We start from the raw sequence: 27,260 nt of genomic DNA, 5'->3' as shown, positions 1-27,260 counted from the left end.
ATTTACAGTTGAACTCAATTATCTTAAAGGTCTTTTCCAACCTAAATGGTTCTATGATTCTAAAAATGAAGATATTTAGTTTGGGGCCGGATATGGCACTCACTTTTCCTAACCTTCCCCATCTACAATGCTCAGGTATTAACTGTGTTTAACTTTTGAAATAGGAAAAAAAATAAAAATCAAAGCCTGGAAAAAGATTTCCTAGATAAGCATATCATTAGTGCCTAAACATGAACCAGATTTTAAAATTCAGAGTGAGTAAAGTTTTTAAGAGGAAAGGGCCAAATGAAGTTCAACACTGAATTTAAGCTAAAAGACCAGTTTTGCTGGACTTCAAGCAAAGCAAAGAAAAAAAACTTGACAGTTTCAGATGTATTTTTCTTTAAATTTGAGCTCTTTAGAGTTCACATCCCACAGATGACTAAGTGGCAGAAGGTTGATTTGCAAACTTTGCAGCTGCCAATTGTTTCTCAAGAGTTTTTTTCTCTTTCTTTCTTTCCTTCCTTCTTTTACATCTTTTTTTTCTTTGTTTTCTGTTTCCCCCGCCAGATTGTACAAATCAATGCTTATTCCAAACATGAAAAGGATTATTTTGAAAAACAGTTAAGGTTGCCAAGGATACTACAGTGTTGTCACTCTCACATCATTTACAAAACCTATGCACTTTATGGCAAGGAAATGAATAGTTAAAGGCATTATAAATCTTATACTGACAAAACAATGAACATATGCATTATTTTCCTTGGGAATATAGAAATGGAAATACAAGACCTCTGATCCTAAGAATCCAAGAACATGGAGTTTCCCCTTGCAAGCAAACAATGAAGTCTTTTAGCTATAAGCTACGAATAGATGCTTTTTCTAAGTTTCAGTCAGCCAGAAATATGTTCAGAAGAATTTACAAATTTAAAATAAAATGACCACCCAGCTAGGGAGAGGCCATCTTTGCTTTGTTCAGGAATGCTGTGAATATGCTTTGATTATGAAAATTAAGCCTAAGGGATCTCAAGCTGTGCAGCCAAACTGAGCTGCCCATGTTTGGCTTAAATTAGAGCCCACACTTGAAAATATTGATAATTGTGCCTGATCTTGTTCCCACTCAAGTAGATGGTGAAAGAAAAATCTCATTGACTTCAAAGAGAAACATGTTATGCTGACACTTCCGACCAAAATCTATGACAGCAAGATTACTTCAAAATGCAGCAGCATTTGCCATTGCTGTGGGGCACTAGTTAAAACACTGTGATTTTCTAAGGCAATATTATAGGAGGAGAAGAAAATCACATTTTAACCATTACTGCATTTATGGAAGGACTAATGCATTTCCATTATTGTACTGAATAATAGGCACAAGTCTCAAAGTGTTGATTACACCATTTCCCATGTTTCCCAGATGTTTGCTGAGTGAAAAATTACTATTCATACAAGCTTCTCCCTTGCACTTATCCACATTTCATAGATTTCATAGATTTCTAGGTTGGAAAAGACCTTAGAGATCATCGAGTCCAACCGTCCCTAATCTCCATTAAACCATATCGCTAAGTAGATCATCCACCCTATTCTTAAACACATCCAGGGATGGGGACTCAACCACCTCCCTGGGCAGCCTATTCCAGTGGCTGACAACCCTTTCAGAGAAGAAATACTTCCTAACATCCAACCTGAATCTGCCCTGACTAAGCTTATACCCATTTCCTCTTGTTCTATCACCCATCACTAATGTAAAAAGCCCTTCCCCTACCTGTATCCCAATCTTGGCTGAAATATTTAAATCCTTTTTGTCTTCAGCTCTTTTTTATATGATATTTGTTTCCATCCAGTCTCAGCTGCTGATCTCTTCTGTGTCTATTCTTATTCCTTTAATCTTTTTCCCCTGCATTGAGTCTCAGCTTCAGATCCAAAGAACCGAGCTTTTACTCCAACCTCACTCTTTCAGCTTTAAGCTCCTTCAACGACTTATTAGAAAACAGATCCCGCCCATCTTTTACCGAGTCAGACTGTTGGACTGTTTGATATGACTGGCAATTTGAGTGATGACCGTAACACATAGAGCTTGTACACAATAAGCTGATATGAGCAGTAGTGATATCTGTGCTATCCTAAAAATCAGCTGCCCTTTATTTCTATGACTCATTCCATCCTTAAATTTCTTCTCTGGTTTTCTTTCATATCTGGCTTTTCAAGGGCTTCCATGGGTTCTTCCAAACAGTACTAATATTTCTACCCAAGCAGAGGCAGGATCACCTTTTTCCTATGTTTTAAGGAGACTTACCAATGTGCATCAACAGTATTGCTGGACAAATGTGCAAAACAGATTCCAGTGGGTTTAAATTTCTGCTGCAATAGAAGTCAAAAGCAGAGCCCTCTGTCACAATGTTCTATTATAATTTGTTTATGACTCTACTCCTTCTTTTTTAAAATCCTCTCCTGTATTTCCTGTGTTAGGCAGTTGCTGATTGATGACAGCCTTCAGAAGAAGGACTTTCTGGAATCAAAAGTGCTGAGGCCTTTGGAGTTGGATCAGATACTTCTGGTAGTTTAAATGAGGTAGTCATTTTCATGTTGTTTTTATTTAGGTTTGTTCTTTTTTTTTTTAAGTATTATTGCCAAAGTAACTCAGAATGCTAAAAAAAAAAATAACTGACACTAATTTGTTAATTTAGAGCATTTATAGACAGCCACAAAGGTGTCAAAGACCTTTGTTTAAGAAGTAGATGCAGTACATTTCTAGGCCAGAGCAAGACCTGAAGCTAATGACACATTATATTTCAGCAGCTTGTATGAACTTTCGGCTTGGCAATTAACATCACAAAAGAAAATGTTGCTTACTAGATATGATAAATAAACTATATGTTGACCCAAACCTGTAATGCGTTAAGAGAATCACGATATTTTCCTATCTTTGAAGTATTTTCATAAATAATACTCTTGTTTGTGTTTAACCTCCACCCCAAACAGCCAAACAGAAGTCAAACTCATGCTCACTGTTTGTTCAAGTCTTCAGTAGTTTTTGGCACATCTCTGCAGGAGTATGCTTTAGCAGTGCTTTCTACCCTGTGCTAACATACATAACCCTCAGATTATAAATAGTAAAATAAAATAAGCAGTTGATGATGGACTTTTCTACAAGGCCATGATGATTACAGATCACAATAATTGATTTCTGGTGAGTTAGTAAAATGAGCACACAAAACAGGATAAGAAGAGCAAATGAAGTTGAAAAAGGCTCGGTGCTGAAAAAATAAAACAAAATGACTGGATGGAAAGCATAAATGGCGAAGAAACTAACTAGAAATACACTGTCCTTTTCAATATGAAATCATAGAATTATAGAGTGGTTTGGGTTGGAATGAAACTTTAAAGGTCATCTAATTCAGTCTTCCTGCGACAAAAAGAGTTATCAAGTTGCTCAGAATCCCTTCCAAACTGACCTTGAATGCTTCCAGGGATGGGGCATCTACAACCTCTCTGGGCAACCTGTTTCACCACCCTCATGACAAAAAATTGCTTTCTTGTATCTACTTTATCTACTTATAGATAATAGATATCTACTTATATATACTGAATACTTTAGTAACAGCTCATGTATCCCACTCTACAAGAATGCATCCAACAGATGCATCCAGTATTTACATCCAGTAGACATATCAATTCGTATATCTCAAATGTACACAGATTTTTGGTTATGAAATGCTGTCACCTGTACCAGAAGATTCCTTTCCTTAAGTTGCATTAAAAAAAAAAAAAAAAAAAAAAATTAAGTCTTCAACTTGGAACATGAATTTAAGAGACAATTGAGAGAAATTCCTGAGTTCTTCTAAAAGCACATGTGCTCAGATGGAATCTTGACACATGGATCTATTGAATGAATTATCTATAGCACTTTATATTCATTCATTCTAAATTTGTTTGATCAATGCAGATGAAGTGCAGCATTGTGTAAAAGGCAATGCAGCTGTCAATAGTGATGTATTTATTAGGGAAAGTCGATAGAGATATGTGAAATGTTACTGACTGATACATGTTTCACTAGACTCTTGAGGTGTTTGATCTGTACTTCACACACAGGCACTCTATATATCAAAAAGGTGGTCCTGAGGGCAAGGTGTTGAGCTTGGACTGAAGGCCATCTGACCTCAGCTGCAGGTTTTGCTGTGGTATACTTTGTGCACGTGTGTTTCCTTGTGTTGGCCATTCAGGCCTAGATCCACAAAGATATTTTTTATGTATCAGACTCCCTGAGTTGCATAAATATTGCCAAAATATAAATATTGCAAGTTACATAATGGAAAGGGTATGTGGTTCATCTCATTTTTTTTCTTTTGTTGAAGTATGTACATTGAGTACTTTGTGTTACTGGGAAATACTTTTTCCAACTATTTAATTTTATTTTCAATATTTGCTTTTAGGAGTAGTTTGAAGATCTTTCTGTGGCACTCTATGTAGACAGAATCAGCAGCAATAAAGTACATGAGGTTGCTGTTGATTTAAGCACTTAAAACTGATCTGTAACAACGGGAATTGAAAGACATCTACAAACGTATCTTACCAACATATAGTTCCATGTTGACTCAAAGAGGAAGCTTTGCACTTCGAGTAAATAAAGTGTAGTGGTGCTGAAAATGCAAATAGAGACACATGCTCTGTATTAGCTGTTGGAACTATTTACAAAAGCTTGTAACTAAACCAAGGTGCAAGTACCTAACCCTGCACTCTGAACAGGAAGTCTGAGCATTCTGCCAGGTGTTTTCAAAGTTTCTGCAGAAAGAGGGTAACCTTTTTGTTTGTCATTGGTGGAATGGACAATATTGCTTTTCTTAGTCTTTGCTGAGATGACCTAAAATAAGTTATAATCCTGGCTTCCCGTAGAGTGTGTGTAGGAAGACGACACTTGGAGAAGCTGCTTCATCTAATCTTACAGCAGGTCTCTGACTGATGGAATAGATTGTGTTATTCCTCCCTATTGAGTAATGAGTGAGTCTGGGCAGCTGCCTCACAATAGATGTCTAAAGGTATATGGGAAGGCTGCTGTCACAGAAGACTTTACCAATGTCAAAATACCAATATATTTCATTTAGTACTAGGGAATCTAATTGTCTCAATGTATACGAAAAATATTTAATTGATCATCACAAAGGACGAAAGACAGCTGTTGAAAATCATGAAGGTGATGTAGAGAAAATGTAGGAACATCTTGTTATATAGGATTTTAAATACAATAATACCTCTGGTGGCATGAGTTCTGTATTTTTCTCCAAAACATACATTGCAATTTTCAACAATTTAAGTTAATTCATACCACTTTTTTTTTTTTTATAAAAGTAAGTTTAAGGAAATGAAAATGCAATATGTTTATAAACATCTCAAGAGAAAAGTAATAAGAATGCCACAGAAAATGTCATGGTGCAAAAGAAATGCTGTATGAACCAACATTTTATCATAAAAGCCGTCATTATGAATAGAAACATGTTTTTGTAACACTTGGTATATCTGTTGTAGTAACAGATGTGAATTTAGAGTGATTAATCTTTTAAATTCTTCCGTTAGCACTGGTGTTGTGGTATTCACTCACCTATCGAGTGATGCAACAGCAGTTGTCTGCTACTGCCTCTCAGTAGGTCTATTTGGCACTTCGGTCTTCTGTAGTAACACAGTGTCCACCCTTAAAATCAACTCAGTCTACATTTTACCTGCTGGAAAGTGCATCGTAACTGGCAGAAGCTTCTTGATAATGTAAATATTTGCCTACTAAGTTTTGACCATGCATTCAGCTTCCATGAAGAATTAAAGAAATACACCTACCATGTACAATGATAGAGAATTTAATCTTACGCTGACTTTAACAAAATGCCAAATGTTCTAGCTGTGTGCGGGCTCTTCAGTGCAATCCAGTTAAATATACATTTGACATGGTACCCATTAATCTTACAAAGCACAGTCCTGAGTTACTCAATCTTCTGACATAATGGATTCCTTTCCTACACCTTGGATGAGCAATCAAACGGAGATTGACTTTCTTCATTTAGTCAAATAGATTTATCTAAGCCATGTTTCAAATGTCTAGATTAAGTAGGGCACTGTGGGTTTTTTATGTCTAAAGAAAAATCCATTTAATAAAACTGTTCCTTTGATTTTAGAGTGAGAATTACTATCAAAACACTGGACTCTTTCCTCTGTAGTTTTTTGTTATAATGATCTAGACAGTCTTATCTGCCTGTATAGCAATTGAGGGTATTAATACTCCTGTGACATCTCTGCAATAAAGTATGTTCCTGGACAGAAGAGACAAAGAGACTCCTCATATGAAGCCATTTATGTACTGCAGTATGTGTAGTGATGAGGACAGTGAACAAATGTTCTTTTGTTCCTATGTCACAGAAATTATTTTCATGAAGGATTAATTCGTTAAAAACAACAAAAGTACATTTTCTTTACTTGCTCATAATTAATTATGGGAGGACAAAGGTTCTGTGCAACAGAGAAGTGTAATTAGCTTGCAGCAGGGAATTTAACCACTCCATTGCACCATGGAGGTGATAAAGACAGAAACTCTCCAGCCTGTGTGTATTCTGGAGCCCTCTGCTGAACTGAAGGAAAACCTATCAACTCTTTGCCAAGACCTTATTACAGTAACAGACAACTCAATGGTATTTTATCATGCAAAAAATCTCAAGGGCAAGAAAAAGAAAATTCCTTGAGATTTCCCCCGAGCATTTCACAGAAGAGTAGAGAAATATGTATTTATTAATTCAAGATGAGTCTAATATGTTTCATTTCAGATTATAGGTGAATTTTGATTTGAAACTTGATCGCTGGAGATATTCTGCATGGTATAAAAGGAATCCATTACAATCTTACCTAATACAATTTGAACAGTAACAGAAGCTACTTTTCCAAATATTATAACTTTGCCCGGAATTCAGCATTTCAAGCAGACAATACTAAAATAAGTTTGAATTATTTTTTTTTTGTTCACAATATTAAAACAGAGGAAAAGCATCTGTTTCTCATTCAATATTACAGAATGATCTTAGAGCAGTAAACGGAGTGCTCAGCTGAGTCCGGAGTTCCTGAGCTCTGATCCCTGCTGTTGTTGAAACCTTGGTTTGTGCAGAAGGTAGATTCCCACACTAAGTCCTCATCTTTGTGAGGACTTCTAGTCCATCTTCTAGTTTAGTGTCAGAGAAGCACATTGCTTGATATGTGGTAGAAAGAATAACGCTTAAAAGACTGTTAGGTCATAAAATTAGGACTTCAGGGCTGCGTAGCAAGTAAGAAGATAGTTAGCGCTGAATATTTCTGCATTTCCTAATGATTTTCTCTTGCCTTTCTAGATCTTGGAGCTCTAAAAAGTCTTTCTTTGGGATCTCTGGGAGGAAAGTGGTTAGCAGGTTGTCATATCCACACAGGCTGGAGAAAATACAAAAAGAAGCAATCAATTCATGACCGTCTAGAAGAATGGTTCCTGATTCAAGAGAACACAAATAATTACCTATTCTGACATAAAATTAATTCATAACAGCTGAGCATTAGTACAGTTGCCCCCCGCAAACAGTATCTGCAGCTTAGTGGAGTGGCTGCTGTTCATGGCTGAGCAGAGCCCACATTTCGCTAACTTCTAGGATGTTCCACACATCCATGAGAAAGACCGATTCTGCATGATGTGTTTTGATTTCAAGTAGAAAATCATCAGAAATTCTAGAGAACTCCAAAAACAGAATGAAGGAATTGTTTCTGAAACAACCAGGTTTTGTTTCCTGACTTTTTGAATTATATTAATATTTTGGATTCAGATATTAAGAGTCATTAAGTCAGATTCACAGTCTCTTAGATGGAAGCTGCCACCATAGTATCATATTCTATAACAGCATAAAAATATTCTCTGGTGATATTTTATTCATTATTGGGAGAATGTTGTTTCCTAGTAGGATTTAAAGAGTCAATTGACGCTCGGTTTTCTTCGAATCTTACAAAATTAAGTTGATAAAGAACAAATAGAATAAATGGTTTATGCTTCCAGTGAAGAAAAGCTCCAGTGACGTTATGAGAAGGCTAGAAACATAGTAGGAAATCATCATTGCTACATAATCATTAAGCTTTCTTTGAAGTCTTCTTTTAAAGCACTGACAAGATCTAAACCTACTTGGTTGATAGAATCTGATACATTCATATATTTTCTGGAAACCTTTTTCTTGGAAACAATGGATGAAACAGTTGCAGTAGTCAGGAAAGTATAATAATATCTTAAACACATATGAAGTACTTAATCTAAAAGTGGATTTAAAATGAATCTAAAAGTGTCTCAAACTACTTTGAAACTGTAGCTTCTTCAGGAATGTAGAGTCAACACAGTGACATCATAACCCAAACCTATTTATCAATGGAAATAATAAGAACTTCATATTTCAGGTATCCTACTGGGCAGGTCATTGCACAACACCAGTACATCAGAAGCACGGTAATTTACATCCAGTGATGATCTGACCTACGCAATCAAATTAAATTGTAATGTTAGCAATTGAAATGTAATAATAAAGCTAAAGATCAAGAAAACAGAAACATATTCTTTTAAATCTAAACTTTGTCTTGGTTAATTAAAAAGAAAGTGAACAAGATAGTGTGTATTTTTTTATTTCTTTTTAAAAAGCAGCAGCTTATATGATCTGTGATGAGCAATAAATAGATGGCTTGAATGACAGCTGAGGCATAGTTAATGTTATCTGAGTTAATGACATTTGTGATGTGAAAGAAAAACACACTTTGAACATGAGTGACCACAAAGGCATCCTCACAGCTGCATCAGCTGGCCAAAGAAGGCAGCTGTGTCTTGTTCATATATTTCTTTTCTGTACTGCACAGACTTTTTCTTACTTACATTTGACATCTAATTCAGATGGTTTGGATTAAAAAAATAACACAGACCAATGCTGAACTAAATATGAAAGCTTTGGAAAAAAACCTACAGCTATACAAGCTTTCCCTTCCCAGATCAGTAAAATGCCGTATCAGGGGATTTCGCTAGTCCTGCAATAGCATTTTCTTTTGTCAAGACCTGAGCTGCTGCTTCACAAGGCCCTCTGCTAAAAAAAAAAATATCCATATAGACACTTCTTGATAATAGCCTTCATAACGTTGACCTCAATAAAATGAGATATATTTTCTTTTCTTTAAAGGATGTACACCAGACTCTAAGGTTTATCGTTCAGTACTGTCCTGTTCTAAGGTAAACCTCAAATGTAAGATACCACCAGAATGAGGTACTAAATCAGTGGTGCCTTCTCCAGTAGCCCTGGGGATCAACAACAGTGGAGTAGAAAAGAAAAAAAAAAAAAAATTGGTTGACACAACCTACTCAGCAATCAAAAGATACCTTATTTTCAAGTCCACTGACAACTTTTTCAACTGTTTTTTTTTTTCATTAAATCTGATTCATCATAAAGCATTGAGTCAAAAACAGAGAGCGTAATATCATTGACCACAAGTCTGATACGATTTTCTGCTACAGTATGTGTAGAAAGGTAATTTTAAGATTTGATCACTCTTTCTCCAAATTAGACACTTCACTGAAAAGAACTACAGTTTTGTTGTTTGTTTTTTTTTTTTTCCTTTTTTAATGGTTGGAAACATACTTTTAAAGAGCAATTCAGATTTTCAGAAAGATGAATCATCCCTGGAAGTTTCTCTCTTTCCTCATTTATTGAACAGCTTGCAAAATCTCCATTCTTGGAGATACTCAGAACTTGACTGACTGGACACGTCTCTGATTAAGACAATCTTATTTCAAATTAAGGTTCAACTGTGAAAGAGGACCTAGTCTGATTGGTTTTGGAGGGGTTTTGATCAGATGGTTTCCAGAGATCTCTTCCAGTTTAAATTAGGGATTAGGGACAGTTGGACTCGATGATCTCTAAGGTCTTTTCCAACCTAGAAATCTATGAAATTGTGATTCTGATTTCCTTTTTCTGGTACTTTTGTAAGAATCTAAGGACAGGTAAGATGAACCTGGGACTCTGAGTGGAACATGTAGCCCAGAAACCTAAACCCACAGGAAAAGAAATAATGTGATTTTTTTTTCCTTAATAGGCAATATTTTATTACTGTCACATAACTGTAGTTAGGGGAGGGAAAGTCTTTCAATCATACAGCAAAGTGCTCTTAGCATCACAATGTGGTCACAAAGATCATATACTGCCTTTCCTTTGCAATGGTAATGAGAACTCTTTTTCAGAGCACTATTGTCCGTATAAATTATTCACCAGCAGAATAGGCTGTATATAGATTTCTTAAAAGGAATATTTCATTAACATGACAAATCACATTTTTAGCCACGAAATGTTTAGTCACCTCCATGAATTTACTTGGGAAAGACACACCATCTTGTATTTCACACTGCGTCAATGTATTCAGTAGAACTATTTAAAAACCCCTGAATCCAAGCATCCTGGGGTCCAAGTATGAATGGTTCAAATATTAATTAATTTAATTTTAGGTTAATACTAGCTTTACTGTCATATAATAAATACATGTAAATGTCTGTTGGCTTATTTTTCTTTTTTTTTTTTTTAATCTAAATTAACTTACTCAGATGCTTAAATCAGAATGCTGGAGTTATTGATTGTATTTGCCACTTTGATACTAACTTGACATGAAAAAAGACAATTGGATTTAAAAAAATCCCGAATTACTACCTTATATGTGACTTTTATTTCCTGGTCTGCTGTAAACACAAGGACTTATGACAATGCCCTGATTTTCTTAGTGATATGCTTGTAGTACCAGCTGTGGATGGAACAGTGGCATTCTTGGAGCCTTGATGACTTTAATTCTTCAGAAATCAAATGTTCAATTTTTTAAATTTTTCTTAAGATATTTTAAACTGTATATACTTCAGGTATCCATAAACCAGCACAGTTGTAGCAATTTTTCACATGTATATTCTCAGTTCCTCCAAACGTGAAGGAAACCCCATCAAGAGAAAACAACTTTTTCTTTTTTGGAGGTATAAGTCGGCTCATTTTATGGGGCTGAGGTTATACACCAGTATATAAGTCAGTTTCAATGACTTAAAAAATGGTAACTGTGCACACTGCCATATTCAGCCTGCATGTAGTCCTATGCTCATCTCCTCGATTTATATCAGCGCAGCATTATACTGACAGTTTTCTAAAGTTTAATCAACCAATGCTTCCCAGGCATTTGCAGATGTTAGATGAAACATGGAGCATTAACAGAAAGAGCTTTTACTTCTACTACTAAATTAAGTTTCATTTGCTTTTTTAAAGACGTTTTAAGAGTGTTATGTATAATCTGATTTAAGGAGCACTCAGTGTTCAAGCGTTTTTATCATGCAGTATTTGTGAAAAGTTTTACAGTCTTTTTGAAAAGGTTTGCTGCTTCTGATTTAGTGGAGCATTGTTCACTTCCATCTGAAACACTGCTAATTTAAATATTTTAACCATGAGATGCAGGTCAAGGTGTACTGTTAATTACAAAAATCCCATTGTCGTTTGCTTTGAAAAAAACTCTATTAAAGAAAAAAGATGAAAGGCAGTGCAGCTGGCAGTGAAATAGCATGAAAACACTGCTTTCCTTCTTCAAAGGCCTTGTTTACAGAATGTAAGGTCACTTTGTCTGGAATTGAAAATACAAGCACAATAAGGTACCTCCAAGGAATCACTCTGAAAGCAAACTAAACTTGAATTAAATGTCTTTTTTTCTTCTTTTTTTTTTTTGTCTGGAATGAGAGTAAATGGAAAACTTGCTGAACAAAACTAAACTTCACATCCACTTTCAAGGTGTTTTATGTAGATACATACACAACAATTTACAGTTATCAGTTAGGAAAAAACAGTGACAGGACTTTTCACCCAGAGTTTTGCCTCACGTTCTTGCTTCAAATCTCATGTCACAGTAACTCAAAAGTCTTCAGAATTGTTTGTCTGTATCAGGAGAACTCTAAAAAAAATCAGTATTCTGATTATACAGCAAGTTAAATTATCTGTTAAACACTCACCAAATAATCAACCTGCTTTTTGTTTTGATTGGCCATACCAGCAGATTAAGCTGCTAATATAGAAAAAGATAGATGTCAATCACTGTAGCATCTCAGCAATCTGCTAATGACTAAGCTTATGTACTTTAATAATCCTGCTTATTTTAATGGTAAGGGGTGGAAAAGCTGAAAGAAAAACTGATTAGAGCAATGAATTGCTTATTTTAAAAGATGTGATTTTAGCATAAATCTATTTTTTAAACTGTCTTGTGCTTGATTGCATATCATTTTTGTTACCAGTGTGGTATTAGTAGTAATTTTACTTAAAAAAAAATCCAACATAGCAAAAGTAAGAAAACAAAACACGTAAAAAACACCTGAAAAAGAACTTTTTCATAATATAGTAGATCAAACTCAGCTGTTTAATAAAACATAGTTCTGTCTTCTCTACTTGTTATGATGTGTGAAGTAGAGAGAAGCAACGGGGTAAAGTCAGGATTCTTACTTTTGATGCTCAGTATAGGTGTTTTAGTACCAAAAGAGTAAATGCGCCTCTAGCAAAGTGATTATTCTGGCTGCCACTTAGGTAGCCAGACTTCCTAAACATATATGGGCACATCCAACCTGGAAAAGCAGTTTCATAGAATCATTGAATGGTTTGGATTGGAAGCGACCTCAAAGATCATCTAGTTCCAACCCCCCTGCCATGGGCAGGGACACCTTCCACTACACCAGGTTGCTCAAAGTCTCATCCAACCTGGCCTTGAACACTGATTTCAAAGCATCAATTCTAGGTTTTTTTCCATAGTTGTTTTTTGTTTGTTTGTTTGTTTGTTTTTAATTTTGTGGGTTTTTTTGTTGTTGTTGAATCCCAGTTGAAGTATAGCAACTAGGATTTTGGAAGCAGTGATGCCATTAACTCCATGCTTCCATAACATAGAGCTGCAGCAAGAGCAAGCCATTAGTCACATCCTTCTGTACATTTCACAGACTTTTCCTGCAGTACCAGACATGCTCATATGTTTATGTACCACCACATTCCACACGAGTATTTAGACATATGCGTCTTGGTATTATGCAAGACTCTGCAGCCAGTCAGTAGAAAATATTGCCTGACAGAGGAAGGCTTGAACCCTGCTGAAGCACAGGGGTCTGATTAAGGGGTGTGCATGGAGTATCTCTATCTGCTCTCATTCCAGAGAACCGAGTCCTCTTCTGAGGGTACGTGCTGAACTGAGCCTGCCTTATTGGCTAGTCTGGAGGTCATTCATCTACTCTGCAAAGGGCAGGAAACATTTCCAATCTCTGATCTAATGATTACTTCTGTGAAATGACTTCCATACAAAAACCATAAATTATCCTAAGAAGGCGGATCAGAACACTGGACTCCTGCTCACAGCTGAGTGGCTTAATCATTTCATAACGTGGCCTCGTTCTTATTGAACAGAAATTCAGAGGAGACTCCCTGATATATTCTTTTGATTCATGGATCTGAATTCCACTCCAGTCTCATCTCAGGTGGTAGGATCACTTTACATAAGTAATGTCTGTAGAGTGTCTATCTCACTCTATAGGTAAACTTAAATATTTATATGGCTCCAACCAATTGTACACAAAAAGAGAAAGATGATAAACCAAACTAAGATAAATTACTTACATACCTCTAAACACAAACTTTCCCAAGCTCAGGGGATCTGAAGTCCCAGATAAGTGCCTAAAATGTCTCTAAAAATGTGAGTCTTGTGACTTCACCTCTCTGAGGTCATACAACAGTGTACATTAAAGTAGGGAGCTGCACACAATGGTGTCGGGGAAGTTTCCTGGCTGCTATATGGGAAGCACCTGTGCCTTGTTGAGACAGGTGCTGTGAGTCATGGTGGTCAGCTGGAGACCACGTGACCTATGGGAGGTTTAAAGGTGGGGCACTCCCAAGAGGGAGTGGGGCATTTCCCTCCTAGAGTGTGGAGTGGTAGCAGCCCCTGGAGAGTGGTGTTTTGTAGCTCTCTGCTAGAAGTCTTTGATTATGGTATAGACCTTTGGAGTGAAACAAACCTTCTGATATACGAGGGGAATCACAACGGCCTTCTGGGTTGTGATTCCCAAAGACGAGATACCAGTGGTCCACGACACAATGGAGCTGCATAAGGCCCATATAAGTGTTCTTAATGCTATTTTTCCCCTCATCCCCAAGCATTTAGAAATAAAAAAGGGAACACAGAGATGTCGCTTAACTCTAGCGGTGTGCCTTAACCCCACTGTTTGCTGTTTGGCTTTTACTCCTTAGTGAGGTAGACAAAGTAGCAAACTTGTTGCCTTGGACCAGATGTTAGTTAAGGAGAGTGTGGGTTTTTATAGGTCTCAGTGTTCCTTTCTCTAAGCTCATGACCCCCATCTACAGTCATATTGTGATAGTTTGATGTGTGGGGGGGTGTTCTGGTGGCAGGGGAGGAGGGGATTTGCTCCCTGTGCCACCAGATCTGAGTCCCATCCCCCCCGGGGGAGGCTGAGCCAAATTGGCGCCTCTGCGAATTGCCTTATTTAAGTTGAGACAAAGGGGCGGGAAAGGGGCTTTTTGCTCAGGAGCGAGGAGAGAGCAGGAGGGCGCTGCCCTCGCTCCCGGCTCCCGGCTGAGCGGCCGCCCGGGCCGGCGCCATGTGCTCAAGATGGCGCCGGGGGAGCCGCATGGGGGACTCGGTAAGCGCCCCGCTCCCGGGGTGCCCACCGGGCCGAGCTTCCCCAGAGAGGATTAATATCTAAGAGAAGACAACCACAACGACCGGGTCAGCAAAGATGGAGCAGGAGGAGGTGTACTGGAGCTGAGGCTTCCCTTGCAAATCGGTGTGAGATGGCAGGCAGCCCCCCTGCAGCCAGGGTGTACTCGGCGGAGCAGCGACCCACTCGTGGCCCGTGGAGAAACCCACGTCGGGAAGGAGATGCCTGAGCCCAGGAGAGGTCGTGGAGCAGGGGATGCGCGACCAGGTACTGTTGATAATGGAGCATGGAATGCACGACGAGGTCGTGGAGGCGTCTGGAGACCGTGGGACAACCCACGCCGACGCGAGTGGCAGCAGCTCCCTAAGAGGCCGAGACTGGTAAAGCCCGAACTGGTGCGATCCATGGGGAAGGATTGCAATCCTGTGGGCAGGACTTACTTTGGAAAAGTTTGGGGACTTTTTCTTTGTGAGTAGGGGATCCACCGAAGCAAGGGAAAAATGGTGTAAAGACTCCTCCTCCTTTAAGAAAGGAGCGGCAGTGAACAACATGGATGAACTGACCTGTACTCCCCCATTCCCTGTCTCCCTGCGCCGCTGGGGGAAGGCAGAGCCAGGAACGAAAGGAAAATAGGGGATGGGGAGGTGTTGTTTTAAGATCGGGCCTTGTTTTCTCTTTTCTCCTCTCAAGTAACTGGTTTCGTTCCCTTGTCTCCTGTTAAGTAACTGTTAATAAATTGTTTTGTTTTTATGAAGAAAGCCTGAGTCATGTTTTGCCCGAGACCATGGTTGGTGGGTGCTCCCGCTCGATTCTTGTCTCGACCCTCAGTCCAAAAACCACGACACATATTTATATTCTACAGCCTCATCATCCAAAGATAGGGTCATTTTAAGTATTCACATGGGTTATAAACGTGGTCTGATCACCTTACAAACATTAACTCATGTAGCATTAAAGCTTTTCTTTGAGGCAATTTTCAATCAGAAATACAATTGGATATATATTTATCCAACTATATATACCCGGGTTGTCTCTAAAATGGAGAGACACGGATTTGACCAATGGAGCACTCGGTGGATAAAGAACTGGCTGGATGGTCGCACTCAAAGAGTTGTGGTCAATGGTGCGATGTCTACATGCAGACCAGCGTCAAGCGGTGTGCCTCAGGGGTCTGTTCTGGGTCCAGTGCTGTTCAACATCTTTGTCAGCGACATGGATGACGGCATTGAGTGCACCCTCAGTAAGTTTGCCGATGACACCAAGCTGTGTGGTACCGTTGACTCACTTGAGGGAAGAGATGCCATTCAGAGGGACCTTGATAGGCTTGAGAAATGGGCCAGTGCAAACTGCATGAGCTTCAACAAGTCAAAATGCAAGGTCCTTCACCTGGGTCGGGCCAATCCTAGGCACAAATACAAACTGGGCACAGAGTGGGTTGAGAGCAGCCCTGAAGAGAAGGATTTGGGGGTGTTTATAGATGAGAAGCTCAACATGAGCCGGCAGTGCGCTCATGCAGCCCAGAAGGCCAAGCGCATCCTGGGATGTATCAAGAGAAGCATGGTCAGCAGGTTGAGAGAGGTGATTCTCCCCCTCTGCTCTGCCCTTGTGAGACCCCACCTCGAATACTGCGTCCAGTTCTGGTGTCCCCACCATAAGAGAGACATAGATCTGTTGGAGCATGTTCAGAGGAGGGCCACAAAGATGATCCAGGGGCTGGAGCACCTCTGCTATGAGGACAGGTTGCGGGAGCTGGGATTGTTCAGCCTTGAAAAGAGAAGACTTCGGGGGGACCTAATAGATGCCTTCCAATACCTGAAGGGAACTTACAGTAAGGCTGGGGAGGGACTTTTTACAAGAGTGTCCACTGATAGGACAGGGGGAAATGGGTTTAAGTTGAAGGAGAACAGATTTCGATTAGATCTTAGGAAGAAATTCTTCAGTAGGAGGGTGGTAAGACTTTGGAATAAATTGCCCAGAGAAGTTGTGGATGTCCCCTCCCTGGAGGTGTTCAAGGCCAGGTTGGACGAAGCCTTGAGTAGCCTGATCTAGTTGAGAGGCGTCCCTGCCCATGACAGGGAGGTTAGATTAGATGATCTCTAAGGTCCCTTCCAGCCTATGCCATTCTATGATTCTATGATTCTACGTATGCATATATAAACATACATGTGTATGAGTAGAATCTTTCTACAGACAAAGCAAAAACTTACAAGATTTACCAAAACTCATAAAAATGTTCTTGAACCAGGATGAAAATAAGGGGTTTTTTTTTGTGTGTCCTGGTCCAATACAAAAGTGAAAAAGCTTGCTTTCTTTTTCCTGTGGGATTAAGGAGTTCCACATTCATTGTCTGCCTCACAGAATGAGCCAATTCCCTGTCAGATGACTGTAAATATCAGATTCTGGCAGAGAATTTAGGATGCAGGAAGACATGAATCTGTCTAGAAACTCCTTTTACACAGAAAGACAGGGTTGCAGGAAAGTCAAAATAACAACAGCATATTATCAAAAGACGGAGAGAGCTAAGTTGGAATGAAAAGATCTGACAGACATAAGATTAGACTGGCAACATGTTTCACAAGATAACAGAATCATCAGACCTGGAAAGGAAATTTCAAAGCATCAGAGTTCTTTTGTTGTTGGTTTTTTGTTTTTATTTTCCCCACCCGAGGTGAAGTGTAGCATCTAGGGGGTTGGAAGCAGTGATGGCATTAACTCTAAATTCCTTTAAGGCAGGCATAGCAATGAATCAGCCCCCTCATTCCATATATTTTACCAACTTTTTATAGTACCACAGATGTTGAGATGTTCATATATCACCAAATTCCTCAAGAGTATTTAGACAGATGTTTATTGGTATTGAATCTCCCAGATATTGCTTGCTGCCTCAGTTGCCACCAGGTCACTCCATGGCTTGATTCTGTCTATCTGCTCACTTTTCTTCCAGATCGGTATCGTCTGCAGACTTGATGGCTTGGATTGACATAGGAGGAACATCCCTGACAAAGAAGAGTATGGCAAAAGGCTGCCTTAAGGAGGTAAGTTTGTCTAAATGTCACAGAGGAGATTCAAGAACCACTAGTTTATCTCAACAGCCTTATTTTCTTGCTAAGAGCATTTCTTTTTGAATAGTGACAAACTCAGCATTGATGACCACAGCGGAAAAACCTTGACTGAAGGGAGCTTTCAGTTATTGCCTGGTTCACACCTGTGCTGCGTTCATCTTGCTTCAGAGCGAGTCAGTGGATGTTTTCAGCTATAAAAAATGAAGCAAGGTGAGAGTCGAAAAGCCCTCTGACTTTTTAGATTGTGTTATGCTGCTCTGCCTCTTAATTACTCGTTAAGCGGTAGCTGATTAATGCCGTGAAATCTGAAGCTTAATAGAGATAAAACAAATGTTATGCATAAAATGAAAAAGCACCGAAAGCTTGAAAATGCACTAAATCTTCTTTGTTACCAATAAGTAACCCCAACCTTGTGTGATCATTAAGTGTCCCTAAGGATTTCAGCACTAATTTGTTTGACTTTTAGTTAAAATTAGGCAATCAATTTCTTCCCCTAGGTAATTTCTTAAGGCCACTTTCATTGTATATCTAATTTGCTCAACTTCTGTGAAGAGATCTTTAGTATATTACTATGAGTTAGACGTTGGCATGTTAGATTTGGAAATTATGGGTCTGGTTCTTTCCTTATTTATTCTGAATTTAATTCTTTCAGATGGACATATTGGTGTTTCATGTCTGTATATGTTTATTTCTTCTTTACAACTTGAAATATCAGTTATTCTGCTTAAAAGGAGAGTATATAGATTGTATCATCTGGCTTTTACTATACAGAAAATTGATTAGGAAATGGCAATTTTTATCTTTATAGGCTACGAATATTTGAAATATCTTCCATTGCAACAACTCAGAAACTATTTCAAATGCCTGCAAACTTAATTCCTTCCATTTGAATAACAATACATGCAAACCAAATTCAGATTCCTGGTGCCTTTTTTTAAACACTCCCGCCTGGAAAGCTGGAATTCTTCCATTGACTGCAAATATTTCTATTTATATGTTCTCTCACATTGTGAGAGAACACAAAAATAAGTAAGCAGTTAGAGTAGATATATAGCTTTCATCTCTTGAACACTTGAACACTTGAATTTCCAGGAATGGTTTCACTGAGTGCAGCTAAAATATGGACTGTGAAGAATTCAGGGTCAAACTCTAATGCTGTTTAGCTGACATTCATTTCTCTTATTTCTAAGTTCACATTAAGTAATTAGCTGCTTAAATAATTGCTTGATTTGAATACTTACATTTTAAAATTAATAAATTCCGTCATTTTTAAGAAATACAGTACTCAAAATGAGATTCAAGCATGACACCAAAGTAATTTATTAAGTAATTAAAATTACTCTTAGATGTGACAAATTACACACCTTAAATAATTCAATTAAAATGTGATTACCACCTCATTCTAAAACTTTAAGCTACAGCAGACACTCTACCATTAGGTAATAAATAAATAACCCCCCAAAAGATGGCCATAAATGTTTGGGTTCTTTCTTCTGTTTACTGTTGGTGCTAAGAGTTTGAGGATTTACTTTAATACCATGGGTTTCATTTCTTTGAGGCAGCAAGGTTTTCTGCTGATTAACAACGGGCAAAGCAAACAGCGTTTCAAATGGGGGATAGTGAGATGCTCCTACAGCTTCTCTGGTCCAGCCTGTTGCTCCTCTAATGAGACATGTTGTGTTGTGGAACACAAAATGGACCGATAACCAAACTGCTGATTCCATGGGTCAGAGCCTCGGAAAAATAAGCAAAACTAACAGATCACGGAGGAAAAGGATTAAATTTCATGTATCTTTATATATCCCTAATTATTATTGAAATGAGCCACACTTGGTTTGTGCGAGTTACAGACGTGAGTAGTCATGGGGCTACTTGCAGCAGAAAGGAAAGCTTTGCAGTAAGCACTTTCTGCACCATCTCCACTCCTGGCTGTACTGCTGGGAGGTTAATGATCTGGAGTCTGAACTGCTTCCTCAGCTGCTAGCTGAACTGATTATGGCTGAGATACACAAACAGGTAGATTTGACTGGAGAAGGATTTTCTTAACAGCTGCTATGCATGTGAATGCACCGGGTGGGATTCAGCTCACTGAACTTTAGCCATTGCAAATAAACTTTCTTTAAAACTATTACATAGGGTTTTTCTATGTTGGAAAGATCTGGACAAGGACACCTGGGGCATGATACGTCCCATCTTGCATACAACTACAGGTATAACCATGATGGCAAATGAAGCAGATCTCTAGTTTCCTCCTTGATTGTACATTGTGTTTAATAACGTATTCCCAGAAAAATTTTTTTTTTGAGTAAAGTAATTAATTCTACCTAAGAAGAAGTCTGGATATGGTTCAACAGAGAGTTTTTTGTAAGTTTTACACCCTAAAGGTAGCTAAGCCAGGTTTGTCTTGTGCACTCAGCTGAGTCCTCAACACTCATCCAGCAGCCTGTGCACATCTGTGCCAAGCCAGGACACTCTCCAAGGCATATAATACAAACCTGAGCATCAGGCTGCAAAAACATCACTCTGGCACACTAAGAAAGAGCCCTCTTTGTCTTTTGAACACGTGCATGTTTTGGGGTAGTGGATTTAGAGCTGCAGAGGAGACCCAGGTCATGGGCAAGTTGCCAGTCTGGTAGCTAGCTCTACACAGTGTAAATACCAGGCTCTTTACAAAACTTGGCCTTGGAGTCAGGAATTACCCCATCTGGGTAATGAGCACAGATTCAGAGAGAAGAGAGAAGATCTTTCTCTGAAAAGAGTCCAGAAAACTAAATCAGGTTAGAAGCCCAACCTCTAAATCATAGAATCATAGAATCATACAATTTCTAGGTTGGAAAAGACCTTAGAGATCATCGAGTCCAATCGTCCCTAATCCCCATTAAACCATGTCCCTAAGCAGTACATCCACCCTTTTCTTAAACACATCCAGGGATGGAGACTCAACCACTGCCCTGGGCAGCCTATTCCAGTGGCTGACAACCCTTTCAGAGAAGAAATACTTCCTAACATCCAACCTGAATCTCCCCTGACTAAGCTTATACATATTTCCTCTTGTCCTATCACCCATCACTAATGTAAAGAGCCCTTCCCCCACCTCCCCACCATCCCTTCTCAAGTATTTGTAGGCCGTAATCAGGTCTCCCCTCAGCCTCCTCTTCTCCAGGCTAAACAGCCCCAACTCCCTCAGCCACTCCCCATAAGTTTTATTTTCCAGCCCCTTGACCAGTTTAGTCGTCCTTCTTTGGACTCGCTCCAGGAGCTCAATATCTCTCTTAAAATGAGGGGCCCAAAACTGGACACAATATTCCAGGTGCGGCCTCACCAGTGCCGAGTACAGGGGCAGGATCACTTCCCTGTTCCTGCTGGTCACACTATAACTAAATAACCTGGTTAAAAGCTGTGCTTCTTACCTTGGCATCCAGAGGAAACTTGATAATAAACCTCAAGATTTTTTCCTCGCTCTGAATTAGTTCAGAAAGGATGACAAGAAAACCTCCCCACTAATATTATTAGCTGCATCACATAGCATGCAGTTCAGGAATCATTTAGCACTAAAGTGTCTGACAATGGTCTGCTGCATTTGCTGTCTGACCAGTAAGTGCTCAGGACTGCACAAACAGAAGTACTACAAAAAGTGAAGTGCAGTTCAATTTGCATTGTAATCTGAAGCTTTAAGAAAACGAGTTCTCTGGATTTTAAGACAGACAATATAAACTTTGAGTATGTATATGAATGTATATGTGAATACATAGAATCATAGAATGATTTGAGTTGGAAGGGAAATTAAAGATCACTTAGTTCCAACTCTCATGCCAAGGGCAGGGTCACCTTCCACCTTCCAACCACTCCATCTTCCACATATGTCGTCTAAATTCCGCATAATATTTTTCTGCCTGTATATGCATATACACATATGCATATATGTAATTATATATATAAGTTTAAATATATTGGATTTTGAGGTATTTTTCAGAGGAATTTTGCAGATTCCACAAATTCTTGAATCACCCTATGACTCCCATCAGTGTCTACATTCTGTCTATCTTGAATAAGAGTATGCAAACAGATTTTGCTCTTATTCTACAGGAAAAAATCTATGGGAAGTGATAAGAAATTACAGGAAACTTTTGAATTCATTGAAATCTAAGGATTTCAACTGGATTTCCAAGGTTGCCTGGTTGTACCAGCTATAGTTGAGATTTCTGCCTTGGAAATGATCTCAGAATTGGATGCATTGTCTGTCATCTATCTCCATTTTCAAATACTTGTAATAATACGTAGGTGCCTGAAGGAGACTCCCAGTGCTCTGACGCAGAACCAAGAAATATGTTTTAGTAGTGAGAGGCAAAGACGATCTGGAAGGGTCTTGTCAGGTGAAGAATTTGTTTGTTGTGTGGGTACTATCATATTAAAAGATGCAGTTGCTTGCCTTAAATCTTAATTAAAAAAATATTTCCTGGAAAATATTCATATTTTCTTTCTAGAGAAAAGAACTATGAAAAAGAAAGAAGGTTTTTGCTTTACAAAATTCATTTATCCAGGTAATTGCTGTCAAGCTTGTGGTTGTTCTTCTGCTTGACAGCCTTCCATTTAAATGCACGACTGTGTATCAACAATTTCTAAATAGCTTTATTTTCACCTAATAATGATAAGAATTTCTTTCCCTTAGACTCTGCTTCTCTTCTCATGTGCATCATCTTTCTGCAATTGAGTTGTTGAGCTTAGTCCTATGTGAGTAGAGGAGAAATTGCCATTGCTACCCTGTCCTGATTGCAGCACAATTAAAGAGATTCCTATATTGAAATTTTGACTTACCGCAGCATAAGTGATATCAGAGTGAGTCCACTACACTAGTCACAACATACTGAGTCATTTTTAGGTGTAACTGCACAGGACAACAAAGCACTTCAGTAAAGATACCTGAGATAACTCTGAGCACAGTAAAATATTTCCATGAGTCTGTAGTTCTAGATCGGACATTGGAAACAAAATACCAAGACATTGTGGTAGAGAACTAACTAATATAATAATCTCTTCCTCTCAGCAGAGATAATGAGTTCAGGTGCAACTATATCAACACAACCATAAATACTTTTAGTTTGAAGCCTAGATCTCCTTAAAGAAAATCTCTTGTATGACAGAGATATTCCTGGTGATGTCAGGGTGCTGGGGGAGCATTGAATACAGTGCAGTAATAAACAGAAGTAGACTCAAAGCTTTTATATTATTCCTACCACATTTCCTGCTCTACACTCTACCTTTAGGGTGAAGATCCCATTGGAACCAAGCTAAAACATTCTTTTGAATTTGAGAGGTCAGAGTTTCACCTGAAGCTCCAATATCTTCTGTATTTACTGCCAAAACTTTTGTTAAGTTTGGAAAGGTAGCAATGAATAAAAACTTCTAGAGCATATATTAGGAACATCATTCTATTAAACACTTTATGTAAAATTAATAATTCTGAATTCAGACTAACTTCTAAATTCAACTTATTGCTGAAAGAAGAATGATACGGTATCCAAGCTATGATGCTGGAATAGTTACAGCAGTGTAATTGTGGCATCAGTGAAGCATGAATGCTGTCTAATTATAATAATTGAAGCTCTTGCAATTATGCTGTCATTTCATTTATATTAACACATTTAGTAGAGGTATCAAGTTATCCAGGTTCTATAGGTTAAATCAAGATTTACTTTTTTGCATTCATTTCGATAAACCATACCCTTTGCCACATACTTGGGATTTAATTGTGATTAGTGAGTGTTTTGCACAAGCAGGAGGCATTCTGCAGGAATGGTGACAGCATTTTGAAGTTTAGCCAGACCTTCAGTCTCTGAGATATGTCATAACAATAAGTCTGGAAGATGCTTTTCCACCCCTTTGCAGTTTATTTGGATTATGAATATGTCCTTTTGTCTACACATTGTAAAAATATAAAATCATATAAAGCTTATTCATACCAGTAGCAACTAAACCTTATTATTATCTCAGTGCTGATTATTATGGAATGAGTGTGTAATCCAGAACTCCAGTTAAGTGCTGTCCTATGAAAAACACCATCAGAGAAACCATTAACTTGATGTTTATTTGATCACTTGCAAACAGGTGGTTTTGCTTTTAATGAGGTAACACCAGTTATTGTGCTCAGGTCACAAACTGAAACTGAAAAGCTAATTTCTAGAGGATGTTTCTAGATTTTTGTACTGAGGTATTGGAGCTGTGACCTTTCCCAGGATGACTATAAAACGCAGATATGCTAATGTGAATCATCCCACTGTTTTCCAGTTCTCTGGTCATCTTTTTCTCTCTGTCTCTGTGGCATCTCGTTGGATTTTTCTGTTGACTCTGAAACATATAATAACTCTTCATTATAGGTTTTATACTAAGCCAAGCACACAGGATCTCTGATCCCTGACTGCAGTTCCTAGGTAGTAACACTACAAAATGCTTCAGCAGATGAAAGCATTCATGTTTTCAATACACCCTGTTTCATCTTCAAAATGAGCCTGTGCACCTTTGGAAAGCTGTTCTTAACAGGGTCATAGTGCTTGTTGCTCACCATAGTTATCTGAGTCAAAGTGTAATGCAGTTAGTAAGAGTTACTGGGGATCAGGAGATGCCTACTAATTGATTAAAAGTGGCAAATTGACTGTATTCTTGAGCTCTAACTTCAGGCAAGCTGAGGTTGTCTTCATCCTTACATCATTTTTCAGGATGATGGAGTTTGTTTTCTGATGTTGTGAGAGCTGTATAAATTGTTACTGGAAAAAGAACAAGAGTTTACACAGACCTAAGAGTTGCAACATCAGAGGGAGGAACAAGATGAGGTCAGAAAACAAGAGGTTCCTACAAGTAAGGGGAAAATCTCAAAATCCCAATGCAAACTTAGGAACCCTTAATAAATTAAGGAAAGAAAAGAAGACAATATAAAAAGTTAATGTTTAATGTAAATGCTATGACTTCCAAATTAATTTTATCTTCTATGTGGAAGTGGTACCTAGAAAATGGAATCTTTATGATTTTAGATGCATTTGTCTAAGGTCAGTATTATGACGATGAACCCAATTAAAACCTTCTGACTAGAAATGCATTGTCTCAGTCATACAGTGCTTATTCTGCTTCCTGTACTACTGAAATAGCAATTTTTTATACTTGCCCAATAAAAGTAGGTAACATTGGCATAAGACTAAAACAAATAATCATAGAATCATAGAATTGTTTAGGTTGGAAAAGACCTTTAAAATCATCAAGTCCAACTGTTAACCTTGCGCTGCCAGGTCCACCACTAAACCATGTCCCTAAACACCACATCTACGTGTCTTTTAAATATCTCCAGGGATGGTGACTCAACCCCTGGGCAGCCTGTTCCAGTGCTTGACGACCCTTTAGGAGAAGAAATTTTTCCTAATATCCAATCTAAACCTCCCCTGGCACAACTTGAGGCTGTTTCCTCTTGTCCTGTCACTTGTTACTTGGAAGAAGATAAAACCCGCCTCACTACAACCTCCTTTCAGGTAGTTGTAGAGAGCAATAAGGTGTCCCCTCAGCCTCCTTTTCTCCAGGCTAAACAACCTCAGTTCCCTCAGTTGCTCTTTATAAGACTTATGCGCCAAATCCTTCACCAGCTTCATTGCTCTTCTTTGGACACGCTGCAGAACCTTAATGTCTTTCTTGTAGTGATGGACCCAAAACTGAACACAGTATTAGAGGTGTGACCTCACCAGTGCTGAATACAGGGGGACAATCACTTCCCCAGTCCTGCTGGCCACACTATTTCTGATACAATGTACTGCAAAAGTCTACAGTACGTTTATCTCATCCTAAATCAGACATCTTAATGTAATTCATGCTGGATGTGCATCTAGTTGTGCTTATCATCTCCACTGATTCTGACGAAATAGTAGGAAGTAAGGCAGGTAAGATGAAAGTCACCCAACATACTACTAGAGAAACAGAGAGAATGAAAAATTCCTGATGGAATTTTTATATCTGATTTAAAGCAAGGATCCTAGAAATTTAAGTGATGATTTTAGAAATGTTATTTCTAAGGTAAGAGGAATATGTCCCCAAGATGTTCTTTTATTGTATACAATCTACGTTCTGCCCAAGCGTACAAAATTTAGGCTGGCTGGATTAGTACCTGACCAAAAATCTGAATTTTAAGAAGGAAAAAATAGAAGTGCCAGAGGCATTAGGTTTTAAGTGAGGTAGCTGAGAAGAAGGATAGAAGAATATGTACATAAGGGATAAAATGAAGAAAAGAAGAAGAAAAAAATGCTCAAGGTGAAATGACCAGAATTAGTCAAGCAGTGATTTGATGCTGAAGAGTGTAAATGACTGTCTCTTGCATCAAATGGCAGAAAGCAAAGGAATTTTAAAACTTATGTAAGGAAAAAGTATATTGGTTCAACTAGGATATTTCTCTAACAAAAGCAAGGAAAGAAGCAGGATCTCTGTTTCTTAAAAGCACTAATGCCACATAAATTAAATTATAGCTAAAGGATTAGAAATAGACACATTTTCTATTTTTGTGGTTTGCAAGTGTTAGAAAATAAACTGGCTCTGTAAGTAGTACCTGTCAGAACAGGATTCATGTACTGGCCCTGAACACAGACTGCAGATTGCTTTGTGATATTTTTCTTTTTTTCTTTTTCTGGGAGGTGAGATTTTTCATGTTGCGTTTCCAGTTTTTAAAGCTGTCTTAGCAATTGAATTTGCTAGCTCAAATGATCACAAAGACTAAATCGTAAACTTGAATATGCCTGAAAAGTAAACGATGAAATTTTTAAGTAAAGATACTTCAGATTTCAATTAATTAATATGACATTCAAAGACAAATGCAAGTTTGTTAGTTCAATCAAGGAACAAAACTCATGCCTAATAATGTGACTCGAAATGCAGAGCATTTGTTTTAAATCTGAAATATCTTCATTGCAGCTCTGTGCAAATACTCACCTACCAATAACTATTTTTTCAATCAAATTGTAAGTACGTGTTATAAAAAGGACATGTAAACATTTCAAATGAATATTCTTGGAGAAATTTAGGAACATAATAACGAGACTGTGTAGAATCTAAGGTTTATTTAACATTATAACACCACTAAGTATTTATTTATTTTTACTGGCAAAATATCTTTTAATTTTCTTTATGCAAATACCAGCATGTTACCTTGCCAAAAAACACCCAGAAAAATCCAGATCTCAGGAAGATTTGAATCCCCCACGTGTTCTGTAAACTTCTAACCAGGTCTCCATGATATAGAGTCCAGGAGTTATGTGTTCCCCCAAAAAACCTGCCAGTGACTAAAATGCAGCACAGGATTTCTGGTTTATAGGAAACACAGTAACATGAGTTAGACAAAGTTGTTCGTGATTCCCATTGATTTATCTGGTCGATGCAAACATGGGAAACTTCTGATTTGCTCAGTTACTTGTTACTGCAGCACGATGAGCTATCAAAGTAGTAACCAAGAAGCACGAGTATAATTCAGG

This window comes from Tauraco erythrolophus, chromosome 1 (assembly GCF_009769465.1).
Source record: "Tauraco erythrolophus isolate bTauEry1 chromosome 1, bTauEry1.pri, whole genome shotgun sequence".
In the NCBI taxonomy this organism is placed as follows: domain Eukaryota; kingdom Metazoa; phylum Chordata; class Aves; order Musophagiformes; family Musophagidae; genus Tauraco; species Tauraco erythrolophus.
The sequence above is the reverse complement of the archived record's forward strand: the minus strand, read 5'-3'. Positions refer to the sequence as shown.